Source organism: Peromyscus leucopus, chromosome 1, assembly GCF_004664715.2.
Source record: "Peromyscus leucopus breed LL Stock chromosome 1, UCI_PerLeu_2.1, whole genome shotgun sequence".
In the NCBI taxonomy this organism is placed as follows: Eukaryota; Metazoa; Chordata; class Mammalia; order Rodentia; family Cricetidae; genus Peromyscus; species Peromyscus leucopus.
This window is the reverse complement of record NC_051063.1, coordinates 191,675,541-191,689,517: the sequence shown is the minus strand read 5'-3', so window position 1 is coordinate 191,689,517 and position 13,977 is coordinate 191,675,541. Positions and strand designations below refer to the sequence as shown.

General features: G+C 40.9%; 1 pseudogene; it reads left to right on the top strand.

Moving 5' to 3' along the window:
* Positions 1 to 8,053: 8,053 nt before the first annotated feature.
* Positions 8,054 to 13,527, top strand: LOC114688682 (annotated as a pseudogene).
* The last annotated feature ends 450 nt before the right edge of the window (positions 13,528 to 13,977 follow it).

Below are 13,977 nucleotides of genomic sequence, written 5' to 3'. Positions count from 1 at the left end.
CAGCTAGGCATTCCCTACCTGCATTACATAAAGAGTGCTGTACACACTTTAGTTCTCTGATTCTGCTAGGTACACTTTTCCTATAGTGAAAGCCCAGCATATACATACAAGTCTATGTATCAGGTCCCCTGTGACATAACCCTTCCCCTACAACCAAAGATCACATATAATACCCAATTATGTGATACATCCTGCTACATATATACCCTCCCCTACAACCATAGCCCCATATTCACACAAGGCAAGTGTCTGGTTCTTCTATTTATCTCTTCTCTTCAAACCAAATCTCCAAATGCATATATACAGTTAGGTGTTGGGTCCTGCATGGAATCCCCTTCCCTACAGCCACAGACCTACTATCACATGGTAGGCTAGGTGTCAGGTCCTACTGTGCATCCCCTTGCCTACAAATAGAGCTTACCACACAGGTATGTTTCAGGTCTTACTTGGTACAAACTTCCCTACAACACAATCTACACATACATACTCACACACACATACATACACAAGCACACATGCATGGTGCATGGAAAGTGTCAGATCCTGCAAGATACCTCTCCCCATACCAGTACAGTTACACACACACACACACACACACACACACACACACACACACACACACAGGGGAGAGAGAGAGACAGAGACAGACAGAGAGAGAGAGAGAGAGAGAGAGAGAGAGAGAGAGAGAGAGAGAGAGAGAGAGAGCGAGAGCTGAAGCCCCACACTCAGGTCTATGTTTCAGATCCTGCTAGGCATCCTCTACCTTAAATAGACCACACACACAGGACTAGGTATCAGGTCCTAATAGGTACCTCCTTCTCCAATTCAAAGACTCAATACACCAACATAGGTACCCTCACCCCAGTGACAAAATACTCAGTACACACACACACACACACTCACACACTCACTCACGTGTGGGTGCACAAGTCTAAGCCCTACAACTAAAGCATCACAAATACATGCATGGCTATGTGTCTGGCTTTTCATGATAATTCCTCCTTGCAGGCAAAACTCCCTGAAATGGGGTTATTTGTGTGGTCTGCTAGTTGCAAACTCACCCCAACTCCTAATTCCCCGCCCTCCACACACAGCTAGATGTCAATTCCTACATGGTATCCTCCTCTATAATCAAAGTCCCACACAGGAATCTAGATGCAGTTCCTTCTACATGTCCTCTCCTGTCACCAAAGCCTTTCATACACATACACAGTTGTGTCTGGATCTACCATGCATTTCCTCCCACTCATCCAAAGCCCCACAAACACATACTACGAGAGTCCCACTTACACATACAGATCAAGGTATCCAGTCATGCTAGGTACCTCCATGCTTATCTGTTCCTCCATGTTTTATACTCACATTCAAAGAATGTGAGTTAAAAACAGAAGATGTGAAGAACTTGCAGCATTTGCATTTTTGGATCTGGGCTCATTCGTTCAATATAATCTTTTGCTAATCCATCCATTTACCTAGGAAGATGGCTCACTAACAAAGAGGGTTAATATGCTGAGCATCTGAAACTAGGTTTGTGACTTTGCAGTTGGTGAGAAGTCACAGGGCCCATTTTATTGATTAATGATGTAGAGATGGCCAGCCCATTGTGTTTGACTCCACCCTCTCAAGTTGTTCCTGAGTCCTGTAAGTAAACTGAGCAAGCCAAAAAGAGCAAGCTAGTAGTCAGCTTTGTTCCATGTTTTCTGCCTCAGTTCCTACCCCAACTTACCTAAATGACAGACTTTGATTGGGACATGTAAGCCAAATAATCTCTTTCTTCCCATATTGATTTTTGTCATGATGTCTATCAGCAATAGGAAATATACTAGGGCAATATCCCAAAACTGGCCTCAATCTTACAATCTTACTGCCTCCACCTCCTGAGTGTGGGGATAGAGGTATGTACTACAACACTAAATAGATAAATAGAAGTTTAAAGATGAGATAGATGTCATAGAGAAAAATTAGTCAATGTCTAGGCAAATAGAATTCCAGGTTCAGGATATTATTAATGAAGTTGATCAGAGAAAGTATCTTAAAGAAAATGGACTTGAGAATCAGAGTAGAAAACAAGAAATATGGCACTTGAAGAATACAGACCCAGGGGAGGAATTTGACTTTATTTTTACTGTATTGAGAAGCCAAGTTTTCTATTTGCCAACAAGACAAAGATCCACACTACATGTAGCTAAATGTCAGGTACTGTTACATAACCCCTCAACCACAAGTATATACAGACAGACACACAGACACACAGATACACAGACACACACACACAGACACACACAGACACACAGACACACACACACACACACACACACACACACACACACGCACACACACACACACACACAGAGCTAGGTAGCAGGTCCTGTTAGATTTCCAATTTCCTTAGAGCCAAACACCAAACAGTGTCAGCTTCTGTTAGGTCCTCTCATCCCTACAGCCAATATTCCTCAAGGATAGGTATCATGTCCTTGTAGAGATCCACTGACATACAGTAAAGTCCCCCACCCAGGGCTGAGTGTCATTTCCTGCTAGGAACTCCCTCACCTATAGGCAAACACCCCCAACACAGCTTCTTTATTCATACAAGTGTCAGGTTCTGGTATTTATCTCTACCATTTCAACTAAAGTTCCATATACACAAACATGGTTAGGTTTTAGGAACTGCTTTGCACCACATCCCATACAGCAAAACACCAGATCCACACATACAAACACACAAACACACAAATGCATGCATTCACACATGCACATATGCAACAATTATGCAAGTAGGCCCCTAAGAACCCTCACCAAGCTGTGAGGTCCCACTAGTTTTCCCCTATCTCTTGGATAGATAGCTTTGGATTTAGGGGAAGGGTACCTAGTAGGACCTGATACCTACCTCTGGGTATGTGGCATTGCTTCAGAAGAGGGGATTCCTAGCAGGACCTGACAAATAGTCATGTTTGTGTATATGGCCTTGGCTGTAAGGGTGCGACTACATTGCTACCCCTAACACCTAGCCCTGTGTGGAGAGATAAGGGTATAAAAGAGTAAGAAGTCCATCAGGATCTGAAACCTAATTTTGTGTGTATGAAGGGCAATGCTTTAGATATGCTGATGTGACACCTAGTAGATCTTGAAACCTATCTTACAGCCAAAGCCCCTCACTATTAGGTCCTGCTGCACAGACCCTCCCGTATAGGAAAAGCCAAATCTACACAAATTTCAGAACCTGTTAGATATATCCCCCTATAGTCAAATGACCCAATAGATGACTAGAGTATCATGTCTTCCTCAGCATCACCTCCCCTAGAGCAAAGATTCAAAGACACAATCAAGGCTAGTTATCACATCATGTTAGGTACCTCATTTCCTACAGCCAATGCTGCACATATACAAAGGGATGGTGTTATGTCATGCTGACTATTTCCTGCCTTACAATCAAAGCGCTCTCTCTCTCTCCCTCTCCCTCTCCTCTCCCCCTCTCTCTCTCTCTCTCTCTCTCTCTCTCTCTCTCACACACACACACACACACACACACACACACACACACAATCCATTTCCAGGTCCTGTTAGGTAACACCTCCCCTAAGGCCAATCCTTTATACAAATATACAACTATGTGTCTATTACTTCTAGACATTTCCTCCCCCACAGAAAAATACCCACATACACACACAGGGCTAGGTTTCCACTTCTGCTAGGTACAAGCTCCCTAGGAGGGTCTCAGGAACTAGGAGAACCTGATATCTAGCTGTGTAAGAGGGCCAAAGCTATGTGTCAAGTACTGTTGGTATCTGCTCCCCTCTCTGTTCCTCCATATTTTATACTCACTTCAGAAGTTTGGGAGACAGAAACATCTGATGGAGAGTACTCCTGGCATTTGGCTTTCTGGATTTGGGTTCTCTCACTCAATATAATAATTTCCACATCCATCCATTTACACAGAGAGATGCCTCAAAAAGAAAGAGGGTTATTGTGCTAAGTGTCTGAAACTAGGACTGTGATTTTACAGTTGAATGCAGGTTACAGCACCAATTTTTTTTATTAATGCCTAATGTGGGAGATGCAGCCCACTGTGGGGGGCTCCACCCCTGGAAGTTGTTCCTGAACTGTGTAAGAAAGCACATTAAAGCAGCCATGAAGAACAAGCCAGTAAACAGTTGTCCTGTACATCTGCTAGAGTTCCTACAATACCACCCCTAATGATGGAGTTTGAACAGGACATAGGAGCCAAATAAACTCTTTCCACCACATTGGGTTTTATCAGGATATGTCTATCATCAATAAAAAGTATACTAGGACAGTATCCCAGGACTGGCCTCAATTTGGAATCCTCCAACCTCCACCTACTGAGTGCTGCCTCTAAGTATGTAATATATACCTATATAAACAAATACAAGTTTTAAGTTTGGATTGATGTCATGGGGAAGACAAATCAAGGTCCAGGAAAATCAAGGTTAATTATAATGAAGTTAATCATAGAAAATATCTGAAGCAGATAGATTTCAGGAATCTTGCTGAATGAGGGTAAACACAACAAAAAAGTGCCCAAATGATGTATACGGAGCTAGGGGAGGAATCTGAGGTTTTGTTTGTTGGTTTTTTTTAATATGTTGAGCACCCATGAGAAGATAAAAACAGAAGAATGAAATCTTCTGACTTGAGATAGTTAATCATGGGACATGTAAGCTGCAACAGCGATTGCAGGAACATCAGTTTAGGAGACTGCAAGAACTCAGGTAACACCATGGATGATTTATCACCTAGTCCTATTTCAAAACCTTGATGAATTATGTCCACTATGCTGTGTGTAACATGGTTCATGAGGTCAGAATATATGTTAACACATAGTAATCAGCACCATAACCATTGTAATACATATAACCTGGCTCATGAGATCATAGGATGTGGGACATTCTGAACCCTGCCCTAGAACACATCCCATCACAATTCCTGAAGCCTGGTTTGTGAGGTCAGAAGGGATACTACTCTAGCTCATCCAGCATCATTCAGCTATCCCACCTACAAACCAGCACCATGTGTCTCACACCTGAGCTCAAGCAGAATACAGACAAATTAAGCACAACCAAACTAGGAACACCAAGCACCAATCAAAATACTCCCTGAACACAAAGGTATTAGAACAACTTAACCAAAAAAATAAATCCAGATGAGCAAGCCCCATGACAAAAAAGGAAGTAACATGAAAAACGAAAGTCAACATAGCTCCACCCAAGATGACTAACCCCATAGTAGTGGTCAAATTCAATGCTACGTAAAAAGGAAGGCTCAGGGGTGGACACATGGATCTCCCTGGGAAGGGGAAAAAAGAGAGATCTCCTGGATCGATGGGAACTTGAGGGATCTGGTTGGGAGGTGGATGGAGAAAGGGTGTACTGAAAGAGATGATTAGAAAGGGGGGACCATTTGGGGATCAGGTAGAAACCTAATACAAGGGAAACTCCCAAAAATCTACAAGAATGAACCCAGTGAATTGTTCTAGCTATAGTGGATACAAAATCTGAATTGGTCATCTCCTGTGATCAGATTGGTGGTTATCCCAATTGTTATCAGAGAGACTTCATCCAGTAACTGATGGAAACAGATGCAGAGACCCAAAGCCAAGAATTGTTCTGAGCTCAGGAAATCCTGCTGAAGAGAGGGAGGAAGGATCATAGGAGCCATAGGGGTCAAGGGCATCACAAGAAAACTCACAGTAACAACTAACTGGGCTCATAGGAACTCACAGCCTGCACGGGAGTGACCCTGGCCCTTTACATATAAGTGATAGTTCTGTAGCTTGGTCTACTTGTGGGACTCCAGTGGGAACAGGGGCTGTCCTTAACACTTTGGCTGGCTCCAGGGAACCTATTCCTCACACTGGATTGCCTTGCCCAGCCTAATACAAGGGGAACTGCTTAAGCTTATCTCATCTTCATAAACCATGCTTTGTTGATAACCATGGGAGGCCTACCTGTTTCTGAACAGACCCAGAGGAGGAGGGACTGATGGGGTGGTCAGAAAGGAGGAGAGAGGAAATGGGAGGAGGGGAGGGAGGGAAATGGAGATATGGGTGTAAAACAAATAAATTAATTAAAATTAAAAAGGAATATGAATATGTTCAGATAAATGCATCAATGAATTTATTGTGGTACAAATAATTCTGAGGTACAAATAATTTCCTGAATTAATTCAGAAAACAAATGCAATGTGAAATGAAAGCAGGAAGAAACTTAAGATATGAAAATAGAACTTAATAGAAAGACATAAGTACTAAAGAATAAAGCTATCATAGAAATGAAAAATAAATAAGTCTAACTAAAAGCAAAGTGGAAAGTCTTGAAAGATAGAATGGTATGCATGGGAAACACAGCTAGAAGATGAAAAATTTAATAATTTAAATAAATTTCAGTGATAAATTTTTTAGTATGAGGAAACATGAATTTTTAGATAAACCATGGAAAAATATGAATTATGGGAATAGAAAGATGACAAGAAGCTTTCCTGCCACAATATGGAAAATGTGTTCAGTAAAAAACATAGAAGAAAATTTCCACATCTAGGGGTGTCCAGCAGTTCCTGATATATAGCTATATATGTGGAACAGAGGTAATGATGATCATGTTAAAAAGAAAGTTGTGTGTGTGTGTGTGTGTGTGTGTGTGTGTGTGTGTGTGGTTGTAATGATGGATTAGAGAGTGTGTGGCAGTGCCTTCATCTGCTGTGAATGTGAAGTGAAGACCTGCTGTATTTTTGAAGTGTATCTTAGATGACAGAAATGAAGGTGGGGTGATTGGTTGGGGGTTCAGTGGGGCCTGATATCAAGCAGTACATCTTGGGCTTGAGAAGCAGGGAAATGGACTGTAGCAAGGTCAGATATAGAAATTTCTGTAGGGGATATGGACCAGCAAGACCTGAGACTTAAAAGTTCATATGTCCCTCCCCATCCCTTGAAAATACCCACATACAATGCTAGGTTTGTTACAGCCATATGTAAACCTGTACCTACAATATCACATACACTAAGTCATAAGTCCCTGCTGCATATCACTCTGCTTCCCAACACACAGTCCTCAGTATAATGCCAATTGAACAATTCCTAACTCACGGAGGGTAGGTAACACTGAGATAAGATGGGGTCTGTAGATGAACAAGAAAACATGACTACTACTCTGGGAATATATTGGTATCATTGATACATTTGTGGGACATGGGATTCATGTGGGATTCACATGTGAGTATGAGCACTTTTGAAGATCTGGTAGGATATCCTAGGTGGCAGGGACTATGTCAAGGAATGACTGACATGCCTTTGGTAGAAAAAGACTGACCAAGAGTAAAGCCCCAATGAGAAAGGCATGCTATTCTGTACTCCTTTCCTGTTCTCACTTAGCAGCTTACTCCCCAGCTTGCCCATCCCTGGGGCCCCAGGGAAGGTAAACCACTTCTGACAGCAGTGGGCTACGGAAACCACCCAGTGAGACTTAAGGAGGACAGCTCCACAGAGATGCAAACCCCACTAAAGCAATGTGGAGTGCCACAGCCGTTGACTGCCCTCTATGTCTTGGCCACAGCATACCTACCTTCCCACCTTGGTTTTCCTGCATACTATGTAGACAATGTAATATGTTAGTGACTAAGATCTCATATGGAAAACAACCCCCAAATGATGTTGATCCTCTATGAATTGTAAAAATGGAGGTAAAGGTAAGACCTAGGCCAAAGGACAAGTGGCATGGCACAAATGACTATGGAATTTCCTGATCCCTGGTTCTTTACCCACCAAAAAGAACCAGATGGAATCCATACTATGAGAGATCTCATATGGAGTGAAAGCTCAGCAGAGTAAGGAGATTGAATGAAGGTAAATGGTTTCCAACAGCAGCCCATGCTAAGGGCAGCTAAGTGGGTAAGAGGCCTTGTGATTTCATTTTCTGCACTAACACGCCTCCGTGCTTAGTTCGAAGAGGAAAAGCCTAGAAGTCTCACAGGATGCCTATGTAAGTTGTTCAGGGTCATGAATCTAAGAGGCTTTGCCATTTTCGTCTTGCTACAGTGTTCCTGAGAGAATCTTTGAAGGATGCTGTCTGTGATGCTGTGTGATCTGTGGGTTAGCAGATAAGCAGTTGGATGCAGTCATTTCTTATGGACTTTCCCAACCAGTTGGATCTTGAAAAAGTGAGTTTTCCTCATTTTCTGTTTGGCTTTTGGTGTTTGGGATTTAATGATTGGGTTTTTGAAAACATTCATTTTTGTTTCAAAATTTGGCTGTATTTCTGTTTCTTCATTGACTGAGGTTTTCCATTTTTTTCCCACCTCATTTCTTTGTCATTGTTAGCTGTGTTCTGGTTTATTTTATACTTTGCTGGTATGTATGTATCCAATGAGGAATTTGATCAGGACTACATAGTCCTACTGTAGTGAACTGTGGTAATATTCATCAGCTCTGTGTCACTTCCTTGCTCACATCATGTGATCAATACTTCCCATTATACAAAAATATACCCCTTGTCTATTACCTGAGGTAGACAAAAATGAATTATTTTGTTTGTAGAATTGGATTGTTTGTAGTAAAACTTTCTCAATTTCCAAGTTTTTCCCTGGCAGTAGCATTTCATTCCTTTTCATGGGTGACTATGTTCACTTGATGTTGGGTATGCTATGCTCTTTGTCAATTTTTGCATATGGATTGATTCTTGGGTTCCTAGTGAAGGCATCTTGATCATGAAGAATGGTCTTTTTTTTTTTTTTTTTTGGTTTTTCGAGACAGGGTTTCTCTGTGTAGCTTTGCGCCTTTCCTGGAACTCACTTGGTAGCCCAGGCTGGCCTGGAACTCACAGAGATCCGCCTGCCTCTGCCTCCTGAGTGCTTGGATTAAAGGTGTGCACCACCACCACCCAGCAAAGAATGGTCTTTTTAATGTGTCATTGAATATGAAGTAAAGTATCTACTGCTGTCATCAAGGACATTCTCATGTTCTTAGTCAAGAACACTGCCAGATACTTGTGTCTTTTCAAGGTGTTTTTACTTGGTTAGAGAGTAAGGGCTTCATGAAAAGTTTGTTTTATGAAAAGATTTGAAAGTATCCCTTCCTCTAGTTTCATAGGCTACTGTAATACTTGTGGATCATTAATTATTTCTTTAGATTACTGGATTCATGAGTGAATTTTCCTGGTAACAATACAAGACATTGTTGACATGTTGGTTCTTTCAGATTGTTGCCTAGTCTTATTATTTGGACTTTTAAGTTTTCCACTGATTCTTGTATCTCTCCTTGTTATATGAGTTTGTTTTTGTAGTGGGGAGGAAGGTAAAGATGAGAGGTTATTAGAGGGACTGTGATGCTAGGAGAGATCCCCCTTTCAGGCAAAAGGACTCTAGTAATGATGGCCACTCAGTGGGAGTCTGAAGCAGTTTGATTCCCCTCTAAATTATGTCTCCATGGGCTTCAAGGTTTCTTTCTTTCTTTTTTGTTTTTTGAGACAAGGTTTCTCTATATAGTTTTGGTGCCTGTCCTGCAGCTCCCTTTGCTGACCAGGCTAGCCTCGAACTCACAGAGATCTGCCTGGCTCTGCCTCCTGAGTGCTGGGATTAAAGGCGTGCACCACCACTGCCCAGCAACTTCAAGGTTTCTGAGGAAGAGGAGGTCCTGAATCACCAGGAAACAGGCTTTATTCATATGAGACTTGTGTTACATGCCAGAGGAAGGGACCTGGAATTGAGGCTACTTGCAGGGGTCATTATTTCTCTGGTGAGTGTGTGGGGGAGAGATGCAATCAATGTGTGACCGTAAGAGCAAAGAATCTGCTTTGACTTCTGGACTACATAGGTGGGGTGGGGATGGGTAGGAACCCCCTCTGCTAAGCTCATTTATATTGGTTACTATTCTGTTGTGATGAAAGTTCACAAACATGGACTTTTAAGAAAGAGCATATCTGGCTAATTTTTGGAGGGATAAGAGCCCATGGTGGTGGGACAGAGGAACGGCAGCAAGTTGGAATCTTGAAGGCAAAAGCAGAAGTCTCAGAGTGTCACATCCTCAAATTCAAACAGGAAGCAGAGGGAGCAGATGAAGACTAGGCTTGTTCATCTCAAGGACAGTCCCAATGATGGACTGCTGTCTCTAAGGCTCCACCATATAAAGTTCCCCAAAACATACCATCAACTCTCCTTGAATGTCCATGTGTACAAATGCCCAATTTGTATGAGACATTTTTAATTCAAATATCACAGTGGTTTTGTTAAATATATGTATGTTAGATGTGTTGAGAACTTGGTTTCTAGTTTGGAAATTTGTGGAACACATGGACACGGAACTGGCTAGAGGAACTGTGTCACTGAAGGATAGAGAACTTCTAATGCAGGGTCACCAGACACCTAACAACTCTGTAGGGAACAAGATGCTCCCAACATAATGGCTTCCATGTCTCTTGAAAGCCTATGCACAAACCCCTTCCTCCCTAAAGTTGATTCTGGTCCGAGATTTGGTCACAGACATGAGAAGAATACTCTGGGAATTAGTTGTGGTACAGAACCTGATAAAAATCACTGTCATATCTGACAAGCCATGATTGGTTGGTTGCTTGTGGTGACATCACATGGAGGCATTATGAAGAATGTTAGTAACTAGTCCATGTTGGGCACTGCCTGCACTGGGCCCTGTCGCATCTTGGAGTAGCAGTTGGTTACCTTCAGGGCATTTGGACTTAAAAATGGCTCTAATAAACTAGGAATCCCCAATCTTCTGGACCTCACTAGAGTGAGTTTGTTTCTGGTTTGTTGGTTTTGCTTCCAGGAGTTAAGGTTTGCTGTTTCATGTTTACATTTATATTATTGGTTTACATCCTTTCCTGGGTTTGACTTGTGAATGTCTAATCTATTTTTTTATTATTACCAATTTCCTATTTGAAAACCCATGTAATCCTTTTTTTTAAAGTTGGTTTCAATTATCTTCTGTTAGAACATGTGTTACTGTATACAATTTCAATATATCATTCTAATACATGTCTATACGGCAAATGGTCATACTCTTCTGCTCTATTTCACTTCCTCCACTCCAGCTCTGTGACTAATACTCTTTCTTTTATAAATGGTCAGCCCTCTTCTTGCTCATATCCACAGGGGAAAAATGTCATATTTCTGTTTGTGGAATTGGTTTGGTTTATATGATACTAACTCTAGTTCTAGCTACTTTGCGTATAGCAGAACAGTTCAGTGGTCACTGTGTTTGAGTATGGACTCTTCCCCAAGTCTGAACATATGGTATACTATTGTTCAGTTTATGTAAATTATCCTCAATTTTTCTTGTATTTCTATGGCCTTAAAGGAATCATTAGATTGCTTGGGATATCTTAGATTTCAAGACAGAGAATTCATAGCTATAAACTTCCATCCTAAAACTACATTAATTTTTTTTCTAGCCTTGTGTGTCCCTGAAATTCTCACAAAATACAGTGGTTGAAATTGAGCTGAACATCATGGCCAGCTCCTGGGAAGAGGACATTCTTAAACAGGATTTCAGTATCTTATCATCTCTAAGTTGTGGTGCATTTGGGAAGTGATGCTTACCTGCCACATGTACAGGTGACAATCAAGGTCCTTGAGAAAAATCACAATGCTCTGGCTCACATCAGCTCTGAAGTAAACATCCTTCAATATTTGGAACATGTAACATAGTGCAATTTTTTTTTTTTACATTGTTGACACACTGACAACTTATGTGGTCGTGGAATATGTTGCTGGAAAAGATCTGGAGATGTTCCTTAGGGGACAGGCTATCTAATGGAGGTGGCTAGATCAATATTCCAACAGGTCATGTCAGCAGTGTACTCTTTCTACCAAAGACATATTGCACATCATGATATTAAATTAACGAATATCCTTTTTGATGGAGCTAACAAGGTCAAGCTTTGTGATTTTGGTATGGCAACTCAGCTTGCAGAAGGAAAGATGTTGGAGGATATCTGTAGCTCCTTGCTTTATTAGGCCCCAAAAATCTTGGCAAGGAAACTCTATAATGGACTGGCAGGTGATATATGGAGCTTGGGCATCGTCCTATATGTCCTGGTTACTGGGCACTTTCCATATGTAGAAATCTGTCTTGATAGTATGCACAGGATCATCACCACCACAATGTGCCCCATTCCCTACCATTTGTCAAAACCCTGTCACAATATCATTGCACGATTATTCATGGTCCCCATCTGGTACAGGCTAACAATGTCAGCTTGTGGAACTACCTTGCCTGAGCCACATTCAGGAACATGTACTGCCTGCCACTAAGGAAACTCTTCCCAAGGTCGTAGAGACTATGTGCACCACTGGTTATACCTGTGAAGAGATTGTGTCATCCCTAACACACAGGCAACCAAATAATGTAACAGTAACAATCAATATTCTAAAGTACCAAATGAGCTGTGGAGACAGCCATCAGTGAGATGAGAAGCCCTGGTTAAATACAATCCCTCCAGGCATTTTTAGACTCCCTCTCCCCTTGAGTAGGGCCCTTAAATAGTAGCCCTACATTGCAGAAAATGAACATATAATAATCACATCCCAGAATTCCTCATGAAAGATAGAACATACCATACCACCAGTGGACAGTCCATGTGTGACAATGGATGTTTGACCACTCTTGTGGCCAGTCAACCTTCCCAAGTTACAGTCCCTTGGCCATTCACTCAATTAGATGAGACATACAAAAATATACAAAAGGATAATAAATGTGTTAAGCCAAATTCAGGTAAAGATTACACCTCTCATCCAGTATGTGAGAGTTGTTAATTCTACTATCAAAGCCAAAGACACACACAGGCACCACACATACAATGGCACACCCACAATGATACATGCACTAAATGTCTCTTGAGAATTGTACCAATGAGCTTCTATGAAATAGAACATGAAAAACAAAGTATTCATTGCTGCCTCAGAGACAAATCAAATTCTCTGCTAAGCAGTGATTCTCATAACACCCCAACTAGGAAGCCACTCAAAGGCCCACCAGGTGAGCCACTGAAGGTCTAGTTTCTATCAATCAACATGGTGCTTTAAACTAATGCACACCGCAAGGTGGAGGAATCTACACAATGATGCAATCTATAGGGATAGGCCAGGGTGTACAATTGTGACTCCCTGAGTTCTGATCATCGGTACCCACTTAGAATAGACATGGTGGCAGGTATCTGTAGCCCTAGGATTGAAGGATACAGAGACATGAGGATGACAGTGACCCTCAGCCAGCCAGCATATCCAGGTTCAGTGAAAAACTCTTTCTCAAAAGTTAGGTGAAAAGTGATAGAGGAGGACACTGAACTTTATCAACCTCTGTCTTCCTCATACACTCAAGGATGAGCACACCTGCAGAGAAAGGCCCACTCAAAACACATATGAGAGTAAGTGATAATAAAATACATTATATGAAAAAACTCTATTTTCAAGAAAAGAAAAAAATCTGTATCAATTTTCATAAAGATAGATCAAAATTTACATATAATCGTAATGTCTTACATTATACCATACTAGTGTATTTGAGACATATATTTGTCTCTGTTCTTTTAGTTTTAAAGGAATATAGTTTTGTTAAAACATTAATTAAATGAATAATTTGTTTACTAGAGGGATAATCAAATGGATCACAAAAAATGCCAAAACAATCTGCTTGAGTTTTTATAATCCCTAATGAGAGACACTTTTAATAACTGAATAATTTCAAAGTGTCTGTTAAGTTTTATGTCCATAATAAACAAAGTTTTAAATATCATTATTTAGTTTTTGAGATTATGAAAATAATTATGTCATTTCCCCTTCTGCCCATTTGCTCCTTCCAAACCTTCCCAGAAACTCATTCCTCTTCCCTTTTAAATTCACAGCCATTTTTTTATTCATGGCTGTTATATAAATATACATGTATGTATTATATATGTGTATTTTTATATTTATATATGCATATATTCCTAAATAAAAAAATAATTCCTGAAGAAAAAT